Raw genomic sequence first — 21,175 nt, forward strand, 5'->3', positions numbered from 1 at the left:
CTGCGTGTCCGTCTCTCTCCCAGCTGATGAACTGCCCAGCCAGGAGCAGCAGCCAAAGGTTTGGTGCTGGAAACCGAGTGTTACTTGTCTGGTCCCACTCCTGCAGCTGAATGCAGCCTTGGGGCTGCTTCCCATGGCACTGGAAGGAGATGGCCATCCTTGAGGCTGCAAAGGCTGATTAACTTCTAGCGTTCAAAGTGCCCAGTTTGCTGCCTTTATTTTATTTTTTTATTTCTTTTCAGTTTCCTTCAGCTTTGACAGGCCCCAATCTCATACTAGCTGCTCCTCCATAAATCTAACTTTTGCTCATACTTTCTCATTCCCACTGCTGCAGAAATCACTTTGACTCTTTCTCCCTGCATTAAAGGCCACTGTTACTTCTCTTTCTTTGCTTGTTTCTTCCACTTTTTGCTTTTTCTCATTTCTTATATTCCTGACCAGGCATTTTCTGTAGCTCTGGATAATGCCTTTCCCTTCCCTGCTACTCTCTACTAATGTCCTTGTCAGCCTTCTCCTGAATCATTGCTACACCATCCCAAAAGATGTTTAACGGAGATTACCCCTGGCTGGAACTGCAAGACTGAGAAAACCTGAAGTGTCAAATGGTTCTTCTACACTCCCTGCGGGCAAGGTGACCCTGAAACCTTGAGAAAAAGGAGGAGAGGAGAGGAGAGGAGAGGAGAGGAGAGGAGAGGAGAGGAGAGGAGAGGAGAGGAGAGGAGAGGAGAGGAGAGGAGAGGAGAGGAGAGGAGAGGAGAGGAGAGGAGAGGAGAGGAGAGGAGAGGAGAGGAGAGGAGAGGAGAGGAGAGGAGAGGAGAGGAGAGGAGAGGAGAGGAGAGGAGAGGAGAGGAGAGGAGAGGAGAGGTGCTTGGTGTCTTGTGAAAAATGCCTTTCCCTGTCAATGCAGGCAAACTTCACAAAGTGCTGTTGTGAATAGGGAATAAACTTCATTAAGTGCTTGTAGGGGTGTGAGGACACCACAGCTCATCTGCTGAGATTCCCTACATTTTTCCCTTTGTCTGAGGTGTATAACCTAGTCTGAGCATTTATTTTGTAGGGAGCATCCACACAGTTTGGGCATGAGTGTAGACAGCAGCTAAAAAAATTATATACTTCTAAAATTCAGGTCAAAGCCTCTCATAAATCCAAGTTTCACCAGGTTCTGAGGCTTATTCCAGATTTTTGCCAGTGTAACCAGTCTCAAAGGGTTCTAATGTTAGTCAACAACAGCACAGTAATGGTCTATTAATTAGCCAGTTTCTATCAACACCCGCAATGCAATTTTATTACCCATGACGGCAGCCAGCCTTTGATAGCAATCTGCCCTCAGAATCAGGTGAGGGAGTGTTCACGCTTGCTGAATAGTCCTCATTTCTGACAATATCTGGTGAAATCAAAGCTATTTCACAGAGCTTTCTCACCATCAAATATTCCTGAATCAGGGATTTAAAAAAAGGAAAAAAAGAAAAGCATCCCAAATAATGTCACATTTTGCATCTCCTGATTTGGTCTAATACATGATCTCCAGGCAGTTCAAAACCTACTACAGCCACACAGGAAAATCTATGGTAACAGAGAGCTGGTAGGTTGTCTAAATTAATCCAGTTTTTGGTGTAAAAGAACCTCAAACATTATATTAGTATTTTAAAATACATTATGGCAGTTTTACTGTCACAACCCGATCATGGCATCATCATCCCAGCTACTGTAGGATCTATGTGTGCACTCCTATCCATGTTGCAGTGAGAGGTATAATTGGGGCATGTGGATAAGCATACCCACATTGTTTTAAACACCTGACAACTTAGCACAGTGCTATCTATAAACAATTCATTGCTCCTATCCTGTTCCCCCATCTCAGAGCTGCCCCAGCTTCAAGGGTTGAGCAGGGTCTGCCCCAGCATGGGATGAGAGCTCTACACATCTTCTGACTTCAAGCCCTCTTTATGATGCCTAATATTCCCTTTATCAATACAAAGTGAAATGTGAGGGTTTGAATCTCTCCCCATTTAAAAATTTACATATTTCAAGCATTGAGACCTACATTTTAAATAGATTTTTCTTTTTAAGAAAAAAGTAACAATCATTTTTAGATTGAAAATGCAGGGAAAGAGTAGTGAAGTACATAGTTAGAAAATCTCAGGTTATTTAGTCAGTTAATTGGCAATATTAAGTCCTATAAAATAAGTTAAAAAGTATGTAAAACAGGTTTATCCTTATGCACATTAGTGCAAGAGGGGAGGATGTTGTGTTTTTCTTAAAGTGAATCAATATTTTGACAAAGCTGATCTTTACACTCACACATTTCAAACCCTTTGATGCCCACGTGGGACTTGGCCTCACAAACATGGGTTGCCAAATGCATATTCATTAACCTCACAATTGGCTAATCCAATAAAAGAAAGAAAAAGAAAGAAAGAAAAACCCCCAATGCCCTGGTAAGATGCTTATGGAGTCATTTATTGTAAACATGATCCAAGTGGCTCATTCCAGACATGCTACTAAAAGCTTAAAAACCACTGGCATTGCTTACCCCCAAGTCAAACCCTGCACAAAGAAAGGGCCTTCAGGCCAAGCCAAATGGAAAAAGGGAATTAGAAGGATGTTACTCATTCATTACTGCCACTTTAATCACTTAGAGGTCCAATTAAGTATAAATCATTAGTATTAAGTTACTTTATCCAGGACTCTTTATAACACACATGACTGGATTTGGAGGGCTCTCAGTGGCGAGGTGGAGCGTGAGCTGAAAAAGGCAGTCAGATGTTGGGTTCCCCCCTCCCTTTCCCTTTCCCCCTTGCTATGAAATTGATAAATGAAGGCTGCATTCTAGGTGCAGCAGTAATTTCTGTAGTGCAGTCAAGTGCTAGGTCCCTTGTCTCCTCCGAGCAATGAGGCCACCGTCCCCTTTAATGCCTCAGCCTCCCCCTGGGCTGCCCAAGGGCCCGACCAGAACCAGGCGCAGTTTCATTTCCATGCACAAATCCCCAGTGCAGGACCCTTTAATTCATTAACAGATTCATCCTTTCCTGAGGAAGGAGGCAGAGGAAATAGAAAAGCCAGGAGAGAAAGTGGCTTTCACCTCTTCCCTGGTCTCTGAGCGCTTTTACTGCCCGAATCTCTCCTGAGGAGCAAAGTGGCTTTGGGGCATGTTAAAGACACGATGCAACAGCATCCTCTAAGGTCCTTTCCTCTTCTTTTCCTTTTCCCCCTCTTCTTCCCAGGGATAAAATTTCCCCAGTGGCCTAGATCACTGTCTGGGAAGCATATTTCCTTCTAATCGGTTTTACAGCTCTTTTAAAGTAATATGTCAGATCATTTTCTCCATATACATAGTTAATGAAAGTAACCCTACAAATTCATTTTAAATAGATGGAAGTTGTTATAACCCTGATCTGGAATTTATTACATTCATTACAATCTTGCTGAAGTAGGTAATGTAATGGACTATTACTTTTATTATCTTTTTAATCCCTCAAAATTATTAGGAACTGACTAATATTTGGCATCACCCTGTTAATGTTTAAACAGAAATTGATATCTTCATTCATCTAATAAATGATAGGGTCTTTTTTCTGCAGAAGAACTAAAGCTGGTGACTCTTTTTTTTAACGTGAACTAGGCCAAAAGATTTCTAAGTAAAATCATAAACTGACGATATGATAATTTCATTAAATCAGCACTTTTATCAGGTTATGAGGACATTTTCCAGAACATTTTCATGACTTCTGACTGCCTGGGAGCAATCTGGGCCCCATCATTTTCTGTGAGGAGTGGTTTCAGATTGTACTTCAGCAGACAGCCCTTTAATCCAGCCTTTTGCTTCCCGACCACCAGAAGAGAAGTACCTCACAAAACCCCTCCTTATCAAGACAAACTTCCTTAACCACTCAAGAGCAGTGTTTTTCAAGGCTACTCTCAGATGCTTCAAACTGGCCTCCCAAACCCATCACTTTCTTGTACCTGTTCTGTAACATAGTGTGTTCTGTCACACCTCTGATATCCAACAGGATGCAATTAGTGCCACTGTAATTCGCAACACACGCTGTTCAAAAACTCAAGCGCTTCCTCCTGCTCTCCCTGGCTCACTGGTAGCAGCGCTTGCAAGTTCACCGAGTACATTTGTCCTGGGGCTGAATTGAGAGGCCATGCATTACATCATCCATTTTATGGGATAAGGAGACTTCTGGGGGTTATTTCAAGGTGGCAGGTGTGAACACAAACACGTGGTACAACCCGTGCAAGGTCCACGTGTCCTTACCTGTGTCCTCACATGTGCGACGCTGCGTTTGGGCACCACAGCCTGTGCAAGTGGACAAGCTTTGTTTGGAAAGACTGAAGTGCAGCCTGGTGCTGTGCACGAGGTCCCCTGGGGCCCTGAACTTTTCACCAGGAGTGATATGGACTGCATTAAAGCCCTCATTTGCCAAATCAGTTGACATCTTGCCAGTCCTGTGTTCATGCCAATGTCCCTTGGATAAAGTTTCCTGCTACCGAGGTGGTTATTGGAGTTCAGCTGCATATGCAACACTAGAAGGACAAGAGCATGGGGTTGCCATTTTCCATGAGTCCCAGGAGGCTGGGACCAATGTCACTGATCATCAGTGGCAGTTGTATCCCTGACTCTGCCAGGAGTAGAGTTGAACTCTATTTGAACAGTGTTTTCGGTTTTCCATACAAAATCTACCACCTGGACTCCCCTGCTGGCTAAAGCCCCGTGGTATCTCAATGAGCACATTGGACACACTTGCCAAAGACTTCTAAATGACAAAATTCCATTTTTGGAAATTGCTTACATAGAGAGAGTAACTGTGCAAACAAGTTGCTGATGTGATTTGCAAAAGCATCTCAATTTGGTTTTACACTGGTGATGATGAAGGTGCTTTTGAACCCTACATAAAATACGTATTTGTAGTATTGCAAAGCTTTAGACACCTTGAAAAAGAAGAGTTGAAGTCACTTCTAAAACTGCACTAACAAATCTGGCCCTTTGGCACTGCCAGAAATGCTACCCAGCATGCAACCTTTGAAAGCATTCAAGTTATGTTTTAATACCTTTAATCTGTATCTCACCTTACAAGTGCTATTAATATTCATTATAGATTAAGGCCAAAATGAAGATAACAAAGAGTTCTTTACAGTTTCTTTGGAGTAAAAACTGAGTTTTGCAGCACACTGCAAATGAAATGCAAGAAAATTTCTTTGGACAGTAGCCCTAGAAACCAGTTACTCAGGTATATATATATATATGTAAAGAATCTCTTTGTTAGTATACAGGTGAAAAAATACACAGAGTTGGTGGCATGATAAAAGAACTAAGAAGGGGACTCACAGCATGGTTTATTTTTAATTCAGATGAGAAGTGAAAAATATCAAAATTAAGAGGCAGCCTGAATGAGAAACATTTTCTGAAAATTGACCAGATGAAATGAATATTAGATAATATTTGTTCACCTAAGTAAAGGTCCCTGAGACAAAACATGAAAGGCAAGTAGACAAGTGAAAATTGATAATTTTCAGTGAAAATTATGAAAATATTAGCAGGAAAAGCCTGCTTGGGCTGTGATTATGGGAGTTTTGGGAATCATGCAGAAACAACCAACCTGCAAACATTCACCTGAAACATTCATATCTTCTAATATCACACTGTGTCCAGTATTTGAGAGTAGATGGGGTTGGAGATGCAGTTGAGCCCTCTCTACTGGTTAGGATGGCCTTATGCCAGTTAATAGCTATTAAGGATCTGTTACCAACATAATCATGTTGTGTCCTCAAATATCCTCTCAAAGTTCAATTGCCATTTTTATCTTGTAGAACTGAACCTGCTGCACATACATGACCAGAAAAGTCTCTGAACCATATTGTTGCCCTTAGCTCGTGGATCTGACATCCACAAAAAGATGTGGCAGAAAGATGCTATTTACTGGGACTTCTGTACTGCCAACTACATTTTTAAAATACACTTCCTTTTTGTCTCCCTATCAACTGTAAAAAATAAAGAAGTAACTGGATTTGGTGGCTAGTTCACAGGCAAGCGTTTCAGATGCACATTAAAGCCAATACTTTCTTGTCTCACGTTAATGCTCTCCCTGCTTTATGATCTGCTGCTGAGATGGAGTAAAAGGAGCAGAGGCAAAGAATCTTTTTTTTTTTGTATTCCAAATACTGCTTTAATAAGACTGAAAGTCTCTCTTTTTCTCTCCTTATAGCCCTGCAGCAAATAAATGGAGGTGTCAGCCCAACACCCTTGTAGGTTTAAACTGAATGGAAGTGTCCTTTTGAAAAGCTTGTTCTGTCTGACAGTCCTGAATGTGCTCCTATTGCAGTTCCTTTGAACACCCATCTTTTCTGTGATGGTGCTCTGCTGACATGGCTTTTCGTTGAGTTAAAGATTAACAGAATGCTGCAGAATGACAGGACTTTGTGATAACTTAATTGCATGAAACATAGTTGTTCCTATGCAAATCAGAGTATAATTGGTCAGTAAGAAATTACTCTCCCTGTATTAAGATGGCAAAGTGGATTTTGGACATACAGGGGGACTAATAATTTACTGCTTTTTATCATACTTGAAAAACATAGTTATTTGTTTTTACAATGAGTGTTATACATGCATTTAATGCCATGAAAATATTTGATTATGTACATTCAATATCAAGTCTGAGAGCTCTAAAACCTCCTTTTAAGTGTATTTTAACTGCTGACATTGGAATGAACATAACAATGTGGGAGCTCTGCAGTAGATTCAAAAATTTTGAATCCTAATGGACATAGGTCCCAGGGTATTTACCAGACAGACAGGACACAGCAGAAACTCTTTCTAATGAGAAAACACTGAAGAAGCTCCCTGAAACTGTTTCTTTATTACAATTAGTCTTGGGTAAGGGTAAGTATGAGATTACAGTATCATCTAAAAGAATATCATAAACTAGATTGAAAAATTATATTATAATCACAGAATGGGGACTACTCCAGGGCAATTGCAGCAGCTCTGACTAAAGGTCTGTGCTAAGGAGCAAATGAAAAAAACAAGGTTAAGAACTAAAGAGGTGTGTGACAGCCACAGAATGTTATACTATTTACCAAACTATTTAGCTCTTTACCTTAAACAAAAGCAAGGGTTTCTAAATCGAATTATGTGAGCTCAGCCCTGTCTCATGTTGCAAGAGCACAATTACAGTGCATCCCATCCTTCTCCCTGGTGTTTCGCTGCAGAGGCTCAACACTTTAGGAATGCTAAAGCACAACGGAATGGAAATGGTATTGGAACAGAAAGAGCCTCCCGAAATGAACTGTACGCAGCCCGTTGTGTTGGCATGATTGATACTGGAGCATGTAGGTGTAATGAAACTGATGCTGTCTCTTCTGCACCTGTGATTTATTGAGTACAAATTTAAGATGAGAAAAGGCCCCATACCAGGAGCTGCATCTTCCCCCTCAAAGAGGGTATGGTCATCCATCACCAGCCATTGCAAAAGGCCCAATAGTGAGCGGCTCATCAGATGAGCCAATAGTCTCTTTGTTGGGATTCCTAACAAGTGTTGGATCAGCAAAAGTCTATTTAGGCTGGTGGACCTTTCAGGACCAATTTGTAGTGGGTCACTGATTCTGCTAGTGTATTATCTTCTTTACTACTAGTACCAGTTGGGCAAGCAGCAAAGATTAATGATTTTAGCTGCCGACTGTTTGTGGCAATCTACTGCTTCTGGACCAAAGATTAAGATTTTTTTGTGCTTTACTAGAAAGGACACACCTTTTATCTGGGACCTATTTTATTTGCTGAGTTCTGTACAAATACTAAAAAAAAAAAAAAAAAAAAAAAATAATGGGCACCTCCGTTGCCTTTTTAATGGCAATAAAAAGGTTTTTTTGCTGGTGCATACCACAACAGAAGAGGGTTTTTTAAGGGAATGATAAAACTCAAAGCTGAGAGAAAGTTTTGTTCTCATTGGGATACACAATATGGCAGAGTACAGCTTTCTTTCCTGTCCATCAAGTACACAGTTCTGGAGAAATATACCCATTATAATGAACTTAGCCATGATGCAAAATAACTCAAGATCTATTCCAGGAGCCTGAATCTGTGCTGGGCTCCTTTGGCTTCTTGGGAGCACTTGGGATGCTGGGGGGCCATGGCCATTTTTGGAGGTAGTTTTGCCATAAAAGAATTCAGAAACAAGATGATGTGACTGATGAGCAAACAAGATTGGGGTGAGATTTTGGTTTAAAAGTCTTTTCAGACATATTACCTGCTTCTCATTAGCCCACTAGTAAACTCTGAGATATGTACGAGCTCAAGGGGGTGGACAGGAGAACACTGGGCAATTCTAGAGAAATGTCACTGGCCCCTTAGAAAAAGATGAGACCTGGTAGTGCTCAGGTCCTTGGGCAAACTGCTGCTTCAGACATCACAAGTTGAAATATAATGACAACAAAGTCATTCTGTTGTTGGAAAGAAGAATAAAAGAATCCTGAAAGGACAAAAGAAGTCCAAACCACAGTACTTGTGAAAATTCTGGTCCGGGTTTTCATTATCAGTATTATTTGCCTGTCCCAGTGAGATGTTCTAGAAGCTTCCCAGCAGCTGAGGAGGGCAGCAGCAGCAAAGGGCAGGTCAGCAGAAAGATGTGAGCAACCAGCAGTGAGAGGTACAGAAACCAGTGCAATTCCTGCAGGAATTAATCTTCACAAAGAGCTTCAACTGCAGATGGGCCAGGGCTTGTGGGTGAGCTCAGGGAAGTCCTGTGCACCCCTGGGAAGTTAAAGATATGGCACAGCAGTATTTCCAAAGGAAAGCCCAGGGTTTTCCCTCAATTGAAAAACAGGACAAAGCATCTGAGTGCATGAAAAATGCACTCATCAAGTATCTAATTTTTAAAAGGAACAATTGTATAAATGACCCAATAAAAAAGTGATCTAATTGTTTCCACAACTGCTTCCAAAATTGCCAGGGCCTTTTCTCCTTGCTTGCCATTGTTCATGGAGTCATAAATCACAACCCGGGAGATCACTCAGCTCTTGACAATTTGCAGCCATACTACCAGGTCTTGTATTTGGCTGGGCCACGATCACTGACAAGCTGTTACTTAAGCAGTTGACAGGTTCAAAATAGCAAAAACTACAAGGATATCATCCAGTAAAGAATTTTTAATTTGTTTTGTTTTGTTTATTTTTTTAACATGCTTATCTCCTACTCTTCTTGTGAACACTATGAGAAAACACAGTACTCCACTGTAGGTGCTGCAAAATCCCATTGTTACATCAAACATGAACATGAATTTTTCTTTGTGCTGTTTCTTGAAATATTGATGCTATTTCATAGGGCAGGTAAATTTCTCTCATTTTGAAGGATATTTATTAAAAAAAAGTCTTCCATGTGTTAGATGTAGGGTGTTTTCCTACTTCAACTGCTGGAATAGGCTTTCATCAAAAATGAAAACCATGGAAAGCTGAAATTTCAAGAAAACTACCAACTGTACAGTAAAAACAAATGGCATCATATTGCATCTCACGCTTTCCTACTTTTTGGTGGCCATCTCTCTGGATTTGTCCTTGGTGGCATTTGGATGCTGGCAGCCTGAATGGTTCCCTGGGAGAGAGGTGCTGGAGTCAGGGCTCCTCAGGTTGGAATCAGCAGGCAAAGCTGCCTGTCTCGTGGAGCTGCTGGGGCAGTGCAGCAGCAGAGCAAAGCAAACAGCATTACTGGCAACAAAGACAGCATGATGACATATATATTTTAAATCCCAACTACCCAAACAACAGTAGATGTTTCACAAATTTGATCCCCGGGCTGACAAACGCTCTCCTCTCTTTTGTTCCCTCAACAAAACTGAGCTTGCCCCGTTTTGCAGCTGTATTCCATTCCCTGGTCAGCCTCGCAAACGTGTTTTGACTTGCTCATTGAACACGGGCCATGTTTTAAACACACAGTTATAGAAAGTGGAGTGCATCTGGCACCACAAAACACCATGCTGGAACAGCAGAAAATGTCCTTCCTAAACCACTTCAGAAATAATCACACAAACCATAAAGTTTGAACTCATTCCTCTAGGCACTTTCTGGGATTTAATGCCATTAAACAACAAATTTGATAGTAGAAAATAAGCTGAACCCCTAACCAAATCTCCTTGGCATGCATTCTTTTGGGGATGGTCATTCCATGTGCTGCAGCTTCTTTCTTTGAGGAAACTCTCCCATACCCAGGGAAAGTAATAAAACCAGTTTTTTCAATGAATCATCGGAAGGTGACTTAACCTTTGCTCAGAAGGAACAAGCACCTGACAGAAAGCTGGGGCCAAGAAACCAGCTTTCCTGACCCATGAAATAGATACCAAGAATTGAATTAATAACTGAGCAGTGGCAAGGGGAGAGCCAGTGTTGTGGTGAACTTCTAACTCAGCTGCATTGAAAATTAAATAAGGGGGAGTAAAAGTTGGACAAATTTCTTCATAGTGGGAAAAGTGAAGGAAAGGAAAAAAGAGATCGTAGTAATTTCATAGTGCAATGTTTTGGGATTTCTTTGAGCTTTTTAATCCTCAGAGTGTGGCCACCCTGAGAGGACACAGCCTTTTTAGGCGTCCTTTACTCTGTTTTGGCTTGGTTTCACTAAGCCTTGGCACACAAGCAGAGGACACTGGAGGGCAGTGTGCTAGGTAAGGGTCAAGCACAGTGCTTGAACTTTTCCCAAAACTTGTCTGGGCAGCAAAGCCAAGCAACTCCTCATGGCCAGGCATGGGGAAGTTATGCTTAGGGGACAGGAGAGGATAATATTAAAAATATAACTTGTGCTTACAGAGAAACCCATTAAAAGTCAAAACTTCTGGCTTAGAGCAGGTTTTGCAAAAAAAAAAAAAAAAAAAAGAAATTAAACCCAAAACCAAACCTGAAAAAAAAAAGAAAAACCCAAATGCAAAGATTCTTTGCAAACACAGCATGGCAGTAACAACTGGAGACTTTGCTTCCTTTTTGCTTTAAGCAGAGCATTATCATCTCCAAGTTCAGACTTGGATACAGTTTTTTCCCTACTGAATTCAAAGGCAAAGTGCACAGCTGGCCTAGACTCCAGTCTGATGAATACAGAATCGACCTGCCTTAAAGGAAGATCAGATCTCTGCTGCTGATGCTCAATAGCCAGAGCAAAATGTCAGGGCAGCTGCTCAGGAACTGCTCAGTGAAACCCTGGGAGCCACTGAGCAAAGCCAAGCAGCACTGTGGATTCTTCCTGTAGAGATTTGGTGGAATGTTTAAGGCAATCTGGCATGAAGAAATGTGTCATCCTTACTTCTAAACAGGGAGTGAGCCACTCAGTAAGGGGAGTCCAGGAAAAAGGTTGGATGCACGCAAAATATCAGCTCCAAAGAGCTGTTCCCAGAATTCCCTTCCTGCAAAAGAACAGGGTAGTGGAGGACAAATTGCAGCCCTGCATATTCACCTTTATTTAGCTATTTAGGTGATTGAACATTAACATCCCAGCTCTTCCCCTGGAGATTTTTAGATGGTTAAGGGAGCACAAAAATGCCAAGTGATGTGACCAAGGTCAGAGAGAAAATTAGTGGCAGAGCAATAATACCTGATTCTTCTCTCACACCCCCTCACCCCCCCAATTCCATTAGTTGCTCAAACCTGTGAAGGACTGGTCTTAGAGAAACCAACAGGAGTTTCAGTGGTTTGAAGGTCAGGCCCAAGTACTGCAAAACCCTGGGGCAGGAATGTGTTTCTCCTCTCCCTTCCCTCCAGCAGGTGTGTATTCCAACCCCCTCAGCAGGGAAGGTTACTCCTTCACTGGAGTCCCTTGAATAAAGAGACGCTTCTGGGAGCACACTGAGCAAATGGGTTATTTTGAAAGGACAAGTTAGCTCTATAATTTGCCTTCACAATGTGTTCTGCACTCTAATTACAAATGCAAACACAGTAATTGAGAACAGCATCATAAAACTCTTAAGGAAGCCATAAGTGATATAATACATGGACATGTTTACTATTTGGTGCAGCAGGATGCCTCTGTGATGTTTCCCCATGTTTAAATGGGGTGGAGATTTGCTTTCTTTCATAAAATTAATTCCATGAGAGCAATTCTTTCCTCAGCCTCCCAATCCCAAGGCTGGATCAAATAAAATGCAGTTTTTGGGAAACATTTCTTCACTTTTCTCAAATAAGAAACTCCTCTCTTTCATTTGAAAGATGTAAAATTATTAATTCAAGCTATTCCAAAGAGAAGAAGAAAGGGAAGATATTGGTGTTTTCTCCACCTAGGATGTCCCAGTGTTGCCTGAAATCACAAATAATTCAGCAGGGTGAAGTGTAGAAGGGACTGGGGGGCTGCACTGTTACTCTCCCACCTAAACTGTCCTTGAGGAGATTGCAACCATTCCAATAGTTCACAGGAGATGGGGATCCCCACAGAGCTTTCCTTCAGCTTCTGGTACCTACAACTTGCATAGTGTAGGAAAACAGCACCTCTTGGTACTCTCCACCCATTGAATGCCATGGGCTGGGGTGTGTAGAAGGATTCAAAGCTCCAGGCTTTCCCAGCACAAGACAGGTGAGTAGCTTAGGCCAGTGAAGGGCAAATGAAGTCAGACAAGTTGCTTGCAGGCTGGCTGAGACCTTTCTGCGTGGATGGACAGCAGAAGGGTCTACAACATACTGCACATGATGCAATCCCACATTCCTGCCTACATCCACTCTGTCCCTTTTTGCTCTTCTAACCTTCCTCTTCCATCATCACCCTCCCCATGTCAAACTGGGGTCCTGCTCCAAGACTTCAAACAAAGGCAAAGTCCATGGACCTCAAAAATCTTCCCAGACACAACACAGAGAACAGAAATGGAAAATCAAACATGATATCAGCCCTACCATCTGGAAGACACTTTTGGGATGCTGCGTGGTGGGAAGGAGTAACCAGGAGGATGCTCAGCACTTCAGGGTGTAGTGCAGGAGAAACAGTGGGCATGAACCTTTTTCCAGAGGAGCCAGGTAGCAGCAGCGACCGATGAACTGAGAGAGGATTAGACCTGAGTGTGCATTGACAGGATCCTACAAGCTCACCTGAGCTTAACAGCTGCTAAATAACATGACAAATCATGTGATTCAAACCAGAACAGTTCAACCTGCCTTTTGAGATCAATGAAGACATGTGTCCTATCCGCAGCTCACTTGGGCTCGCATGTGCGCACACCCCGTCTCTTTAGATTTGCTGAAAGCTGCTATGGCCTGATTTTCAGAGGTGCTGAGCACCTGCAACTCATCCTGACAGGCTATACATCAAAATCCATCACCTCTTGGGAAACTTGATTACCCTAGTGGAAACCCTCATTTCAAGCATTTAACTGGTTCCTACTGGTTTCAGCCAGTCAACTGGGTTTTGGAATGGATTGCTCATTTTGGGCTAAACTAATCTTTCAGGAGAAATAAACTCAAGTCCATGAAGACCAGTGTAGGAATCCACTGAAATATCTAGAAATGTATCAACTAAAATAATAATAAAATTTATTTTTAAAACACTGAACCAATAAAAAAATAACTCACACTTGGCTGGTTAGTGCTGTTCATCAGGTGATTTGCTGCTGAACAGATGTCTCCAGCTGGGAATTCTTGGATAAAATTCTCTGTCTTCTTTTTTTTAGAAGTCAGTTATTAAAGACGTACATTAGAGGTTTGAAACATGTGTTAGTTCAAGCCAGAAAAACAACACAAAACAGAAACCACACATACATTGCCAAGAGAGAGGTTGCTGAGGTGTCATCACAGCTTTGAGGGGTGAAACTCTTTATCTGGATGTGTGAAGGATGAAAATACACTTATTAAAACCCCTGCAAATACAGAGTTAATGCTGAAGATAAACAGGGCACTCACACTGAAAGCCTGGAGAACCTTAGAGAAAGCTGTCCAGGAGACTCTAACCTGTTTTTTCATAACGCTCAGAAAATGAATAAAGTAGTGGTTAATTGTGTATATGGAGATGAGTTGACAGCATTTAAAGACTATTTTTTCCACAGCATTTAAAGACTATTTTTTCCAAAATTTTCAGCCAAAGTTGATATTAATATATGTATTTAAAAAACCTAATGAATACCTGTGTTACTGTTTAGCCAAGGGGGGATAACAGAAACTGCTGTAGTGCAGGCACTTACTGATTGTTGCAGGAGCCGTTACTTTTCTACCTTACAGAGTATAGGCTGGAAATTTTGGTGTGTGTTTCTGTCTCCACTAACATATGAGGAATTGATCCTACTGGAGCAAAACAAGCAGAAATGATCGCCCTTAGTACAGCACACATAAAGTGCCCCATAGGACTTCCATTAGAATAGGAATAGAAAGGAAGGAACCTTCCATGACCACCTTTTATTCCCACGGCAGCCTCAGCTCACACTGTCCATCTCCTCGCTGCATTTTCCTGTGATCTCTCCAGCCGAGGATACACAGGCACTACTGATGGGATCTCAGAATGATCCATGCAGCAACTGCCTAATTTGCCTGGAGAGCATTCAGCCTGGGAAACAGCAGGTGAGAATTTGTAGCACCGCTGTGCTGTCAGCTTTCCTGCACAAACTAATTTGACCATTCTGCAGAGAAGATCTGGAAGCAAAGAAATAGTTACAGAGCAACCACAGTTTGCCCCAGGGACAGCAATGAGCTCTGTGAGCCCTCCCCATATCCCAGCCCCGTTGTGTCAGAGCTGCTTCCCTTGGACCCTCCTTAGGATCCTGGTAGTGGCCAGTGATGGGAAACACCTCCAGCTTTTCTAGGGACTGGAGATCTAGTGAGTTTTAAGCTGAGAGGTGTTCACAACATGCAGTGGCCACATAGGCACACATGCTAAAACACAGTTTTATTTCCTAAAGATAAAATGACAGGTTGCACTATGAGCCAAATGTCTTGTTTGGGTAAGTGAAGCATAATTTACACTCTGAGTCTGATTTTAAAATCATCTGGTCTGGGGCTGTTCAAGACTGGATCTGTTTATGTGTAAAAGAAACAAAGATCAAGAACCTTTTTTTTCTCCTGTCTGGGTAACAGCTGAGTAAGTGCTCCTCAGACTAACAGGGAGAGCAAAGAGAAGCATTTCCCCAGAACTATTCCCTTTCTTTGTTTCTCTTCTGCTCCCATCTCATGTTTAGGACTTGAAATGTTTGGGGATGAAGGTGGAGGTTTGTAGAAGCCATCTCTTTTCCAGTTTTGCTCATCTTCTCAGAAATGCACAGAAGGACTTTAATTGCACTGCAGAACAAGTTTCTGCTAAATACTTCCTCACTTTTCTTCTGTACCTGGATCTATACGGAGGGGCTAGCAAAGGAAGATAGATGAATTCCTTAGGTGAATAGAGAGTTTCATTCCCAAAGGGCACAATAAAACTGATCCTTCCTCTTCTGATCAACAAGAGCACAGAAGCTGCAAACCTGACCAGTACATCAAAAAGGAGCTTGAAAAATACTTTGAGCAAAAAATGCTAACGGTGCATCCTTCTCCTGTAACTGCACTGATATTAAATCAGGAAACAGTACGGAACAACGGCAAACACATATATACAGGGGCTGTCAAAACAGAAACAAAACCAAATCCCTAATGGGGACTAAAGGTGGAAAGAGCAAAAAGAATATACAGTATAGGCTTTATGATTATATTTAAATCCTTATGCAGCAAACGCTGAAAAGGGAATTCCAAAAATTTTCTCTATATAAGCAGTTTTTTTGATCCAGGACTTAATGCAATGAAAAGGAATTACAAATCAATGTGAATGAAAGAGTACTGGTCCCAGTGGGTGCTGGAGCATGTCTGTGGACTCCTGGGTTGTAACGACAGCCCCCTGATCCTGCAAGGGCCCAGGGACATGCCCAGCCCTGCTGGGAGCATCCTTTCTGCTGCATTGAACACTGAACCTGCAACAACACTGTCTTTGTGAAAAGATGCCTCAATGGTCCTGGGTTTCCTCAAGCACAGCAGGCCAGATCTTCCTTCTCTCCTTCCTGACCACTAAAGATCTGATCATCAAGAAAGTCTCCTGCTGAGCCCCTTGGCCAGAAAGGGATGCTGACCTTTCCTAGAAGATCTTCTAGCTGCTCATGATTTTGTGACATTGGGTATAGTTCCAGAACACCTTCCCTGTTTCCCTGACATGTCCCTTTCCTACATCCCTTCCAAGGAAACTAAAAACCCTTGGGAAGATCACCTTTTTCACCCAGATATCTGTGTAGTACCTCTGAATTCATAGGAGAAGCAGACAAGCAGGAGAGAATTTTTTCTGTGGTAAGATGTGGTCCAAGTTCTGAAGTGTTTCAAAAGCCTTTGAATGACATAAAATGGCATTGCAAGATATGGCTGCAGCAATTACAGTCCTTCAGCTTCTACTGGCTACTTCAATCCCCAACGGCAACTTCTGATCACTCAGACAGGTTTTGGTGCTGTTTATTAGCTACAAGCTCCTAAAAGGGCTCAGATAATGAATTCAACATGCCATGGTTCAAGTGGAAAGCAGGACTTAGCAAAGCACAGGAGGAAATCTTATCCTAGCAAGGCTTGAATGGGGAATTTTGTGCTTCTGGATCAGGTGTTTCTGCTAAAAGCAATTTTTACTGTGATGGCAAGGGGAATAATGACAAGAGCATGTATTGGAGAGGGGGCTATAATGGGACAGTAGAGTTTTGAGATGGTGAAAGAGGGGCAAATTCTCTTGAAAACAAGTTTGGATCAATGCATTCATGGTACAATGGGGCTAAATCTGAAAGAAATAACTAGAAGGAGAATGTTTGTACTCTCTGCCTGCCTCCTTGCCAAAGACACTGTTGTGGGATGTTGTAGAAGGAGGTGAAATTATGCCAGTTGGTCTCAAAATCACCCTCGGGGTGCAGCGAGACTCAGACCCAGTTGCAGAGGTTGCCACGAAGGGGTTGTGCTTCTTTCTGTGCACAAGAAGGCAGGAGCCAAGCACGGCAGCAACCCCTCTCCAGGCCCCCGGACGGCGCAGCTGTCCCAGGATAACCCCGAGCAGTGGGGGCACTGGAGGACTTTCCCCGCTCTAAAAAGAAAATAATATCCTCAAGACCCAGAGGTTCTTCATCCTCCGAACCTCGCAGGGACTCGGAGCCCCGCCGGGGCATCACCTCGACGTGCGCTGGTGCGGTGCCCCCAGGGATTCCCCCATCAGGAGTCATCGCTCTGCCCTTCCGTCCCCATCAATCGCGCTGCAGCCTTTAGAGGTGGGAGTCCCAGGGCTGATGGGGGGCCGCAGGGCTGAGCCCTGCTCAGGGGGGACCCTCCGGGCAGTGACACCTCCCCCGGTGCCGACACAGCGGGGCTCACGGGCTTCGCGGTGCCTTCAAAACACCCGTCCGGGTGCGCTCACTCCGCGGGGCCCCCCGCGACAGAGCAAACCCCAAACCCGCCGCCCGCACATCCTGACCAACACCCCCCCCACCCCCCCGGCCTTTTCGACTCAGCGGGGATTTAATGCTGGACACTGTGAAACCTCAGGAAAGAAAAATACCCCACCCCCAAAAAACCTACCCTTCTGAAGTGTTGCTCCGCTCCCTTCTCCCGGATCCACCTGTGAAAACGTGTCTAAAGTTGGTACTGGGATTCGCCCCCCTTTTAACTAGTTCGGGCTAAAATCTGAAGAGGTCCCAGTTAACCCAGAAGGGTTCAATAGCTGATTTTATACTGCAAAGCTGTTGTGCAGACTTTGTCCGAAGACTCTTGCCCGCTTTACTTTGACAATCCCCGCAGAAAAGGGAGAGCGAGGGGAAACAAAGCCTTATGATTACCAGCAGTAATTTAATCCTAAATTCGTGGGCCATTCCCAGCAGCCCCAACAAGCAAACATCAACACTTTTCTTTCTCATGCACTTGTATCTGCGATAGATGATTAACCAGGTCTCTCACTGCTTACACAGGGGAAAAAAATCCTGACAACCAGCATGGTGTCTGCGTGCGGTTTGGGAAACTAAAAATCAAGTGAGGGGACGTAGGAATTTGGAAAGTGATGCCCTTTTTCTCCATCAATGCCGGCTGCCAGCCCAGGGTGATTTTTGTTTGTGTGTATGTTTCTTAAAATAACTAACCCCCTTTTCATTCGACATTTCCCGCTAATGGGGTAAAAAAAAGCTAATTCGGGGGAAAAAGTAGCAGTCAGCTACCAAAACCGAGGAGTTCTTCTCAGAGAACCGAACATTTCACAGTCCTCTTAGTTTTTATCAGTTACCCAGAACCCCTCTTTCTAAGAATTGGGGACTGGGATGCCAGCGTAACAGAATTCACTTTCTGAATGTCACGGATTCAGGCAGAGCCCTACCTGACTGAACACGGATAGGTATCTATATGCTCTAGTTTCAAGGGAGGAACTTCAAATTTCAGTGGCTCCAGGACACCCACTGTCCTGTCCTGGGCGGACACGCCGGCTGGAGTTGATCTGAAATGACATTAACATTTTCTCCGAACTCGTCCCGCTTTTGACCGCGAGTTTGCGAAAGGCAGGGGGGAGAGGAGGGAGAGCGGGAAGAAGTCATTCTTTCCTCGAAACTAACCTTCAAAAACAGGATCTTAAAATACAGAAAGAAAAACAAATGAAGGCTGCTCGATTATCGGCTTTCGGGTGCGGGGAGAAGGTCGCAATTAAATAAAAATTGCCCGAAGGGCACGGCAGGGAAGAGACCTGCGTCCCGCGCTGCGGGGCCAGGAAGGTGGACGCCTCTTCTTCCACCTCCGCGGGCGCGAAGGGGACAGGGAATCGTTCCCGCAGGAGCCTGCAGCCGCCGCTTTGCCCCGCGAAGGCTTTTAGGGTGCGGGCGGCTGCACGAGGCCGGGATGCGCGGAGTTCCCTCCCGCTGCGCGCAGCATCGCGGCCGCACGGCCCCGCAGCTCCGCTGCTTAGGCCGGCTGATGGGAAACTCTTCTGAGCTGCCTAGCTGGGCTACTCAGCCCAGGAATCCTCTTCTTCTGCTGCAACAACATAATATCTTCCCCAATCCTTGTTTTTTAAAAAAAAAAAAAGCATGATTTAAAATTCGGGAAGGAGCCCCTAAAAATTAAATCGCATGGCAAATAACTTTTGGTGGCTGAATTAAAAGCTCTGCAATAAACAAAATTGCCCTTTAACTGGGAATTCAGGGCACGAAGCGGTTCTGATTTTAGTCAGCCGATTAACGCCGCAAGTTTTGTGGGATGTATTTTGGAAAGGGCAGCGACGGACGGAAGAGCAAAGAAGCGGACCCAGAAAGTGTCCCGAAATGTTACGACGATTAGGATGGACGTTCAAAACTGATTTGCAATTCACAGCTGAAAAGATTAGGGAAAAGGGACAGAGTGTGTATGGACAGGGAGATAATCAGATCAGTGCTTCCTCCGCCTTTCAGTAGCTCCACCTTGTGAATATACCTCAGTAATTATGAGAAGAAAAAGTAATATCCATCTAATGGCACGTTTTACAGGGCTGCATTCAGGCTTCCCAAGCTCTCGCCAGGGTCCCCTTTCTCTCACTGGCAACGGTAACGTTTAACGTGCAGGTGAAAATAAAACTCTCCCCCAGCAGCTTCCAGGACCTCCGAAATAGCAAGCCCAGCGGACCCGCACGAGGAGTTCTCGGCAGCCCCCAGCCCCCGGGGAGGCGGCAGCTGCAGAAACGGGACCGCCGAGCTCCTTCCCTGGTCCGCTCTGCCCGGCTCGCCGGTCTCCTCGCACTGCTCCTGCCTCCCCACCTCTCTGTGCCACGGAATCGCTCGTAAAAACGAAAAGCCGACGATTTCCCAAATCTAGGACTGATAGGAAACAAGCAGCTTCTTGGCCGTGCGGACCCTGGAGGCCCCCGCACCGCGGGGCTGCGATGCCCGTAGGGGACGCAGAGTGCGGGGAGCGCCCCTTGTCTGTGTGTGTGTGTGTGTGTGTGTGTGTGCGCATTCCACGCGTGTCCTCCAGCACACGCGCTTGGAGCAGAGCGACCTGCGGTGAGAGGTCTGCGCGCTTTCGGCAGCTCTCCCCGCTCCGGCCGGGAGCGGAGTGCGGGGTCAGCTCTCATTCCCGGACAGCACGGCGTGGGGAGCGCCGGAGCCGGCCGCTGGCGGGGGCTGTCGACTGCGAGTTCCGTCCCCTCCAAATGTCTCGGGGAAACACTCAAACGAGGCATTGCCACACAACATTAAGCCCCGGTGCCCCTGTACTAAAGAGGATTTGGATGAAATACCCCTTCCTGGTTTCCACCTCCTCCCTTCCAGCCCGCTGCCAGAGGGACCCCCTGGAATTTCTGTTCTGGGGGAAGGGAGGACTTCGCGCGACTTTTGCCTCCCTGTGTGTGTCCCTGCACGGCTGCGACTGGCTCCGCGGAGATGCGGGTGAGAGGAACAAGCGGGTCCAGGCTGCGGTATCGCCGCGGGGTTGGCGGTGGGCGTCCCACAGGGAGGGACTGACACCGGGGGGTCTTCGCATGGAGACTCCGCAGTGTTGTCCCAGCTCCATAAAGACAGTTCCCTCCTCATAAATTTCGGGATAGCAGGTAGATCTTAAAGTTTATGAGTACTTTTGGCTAAATAAATATGGGTGATGTGGAATATGGGGGATGCTGAGGTGCAGGGGCGGAGGCGCAGCTCTGGAGCGGTGCGGCGGGCTGGGATGGGGGCAGCCCCTCTCCCGCATCGCTCCGGTCCCGCATGCCCATCCCCTTTTCCCCGGTGTTTTTTTTCCCGGTGAAAAGTAATTGTTATTCTGAAAGTGACCACTTGGGGTCGCACTTTCTGTCTGTTTGAGCGTAAAAACTGTAAAAAGAAGCCCTAATCTCTCTTAATCGTTACAAAATGTTAAAAAAAAATCCTGTTACTGGACGAAAAAAAAACCCACAAAAAACCTAAAAAACCTTACAAGTCGAGTACTCCTTTGCATGCAGTCACTCACTCAGGGAACAGCAGAGGAAAGCAAACACGGTCCCCTCAGAACAGAAATGTAATTATATTTTCTCCCTCCTCTCCCTAATATTTGCAATTGTCTGTGTCAATGTCTTTGCTTTACTTTAGGGAGAGATTCGCTTCCTGTAACCGGGAGGGTTTCCCCGCTGTACACGGAGCGCTGACAGCCTGCCGAGCCGATGCTTCCCTCGCTCCCGGTCCCCCGCGCATCCCTCTCGGCGCCTCCCGCAGCCCAGCGCCCGCTCCCGGCCGGTCCTGCTGCGCGTTCGCGGCCGGTTCTCCCGCGGTAC

The 21,175-nt window shown here is 44.7% G+C and overlaps 1 long non-coding RNA gene across 1 annotated transcript in view; it reads right to left on the bottom strand.

Annotated features, from left to right (window-relative positions):
- The window catches only part of LOC139680509 (uncharacterized), a 32,775-nt gene extending 14,966 nt beyond the window's left edge, over window positions 1–17,809 (bottom strand). Inside the window, exon 1 of the long non-coding RNA XR_011699356.1 lies at window positions 17,503–17,809. This is a non-coding gene — a long non-coding RNA (uncharacterized lncRNA). The remainder of the gene's footprint in view (window positions 1–17,502) is intronic.
- Between the last annotated feature and the right edge of the window lie 3,366 nt (window positions 17,810–21,175).

This window comes from Pithys albifrons, chromosome 18 (assembly GCF_047495875.1).
Source record: "Pithys albifrons albifrons isolate INPA30051 chromosome 18, PitAlb_v1, whole genome shotgun sequence".
Lineage (NCBI taxonomy): Eukaryota > Metazoa > Chordata > Aves > Passeriformes > Thamnophilidae > Pithys > Pithys albifrons.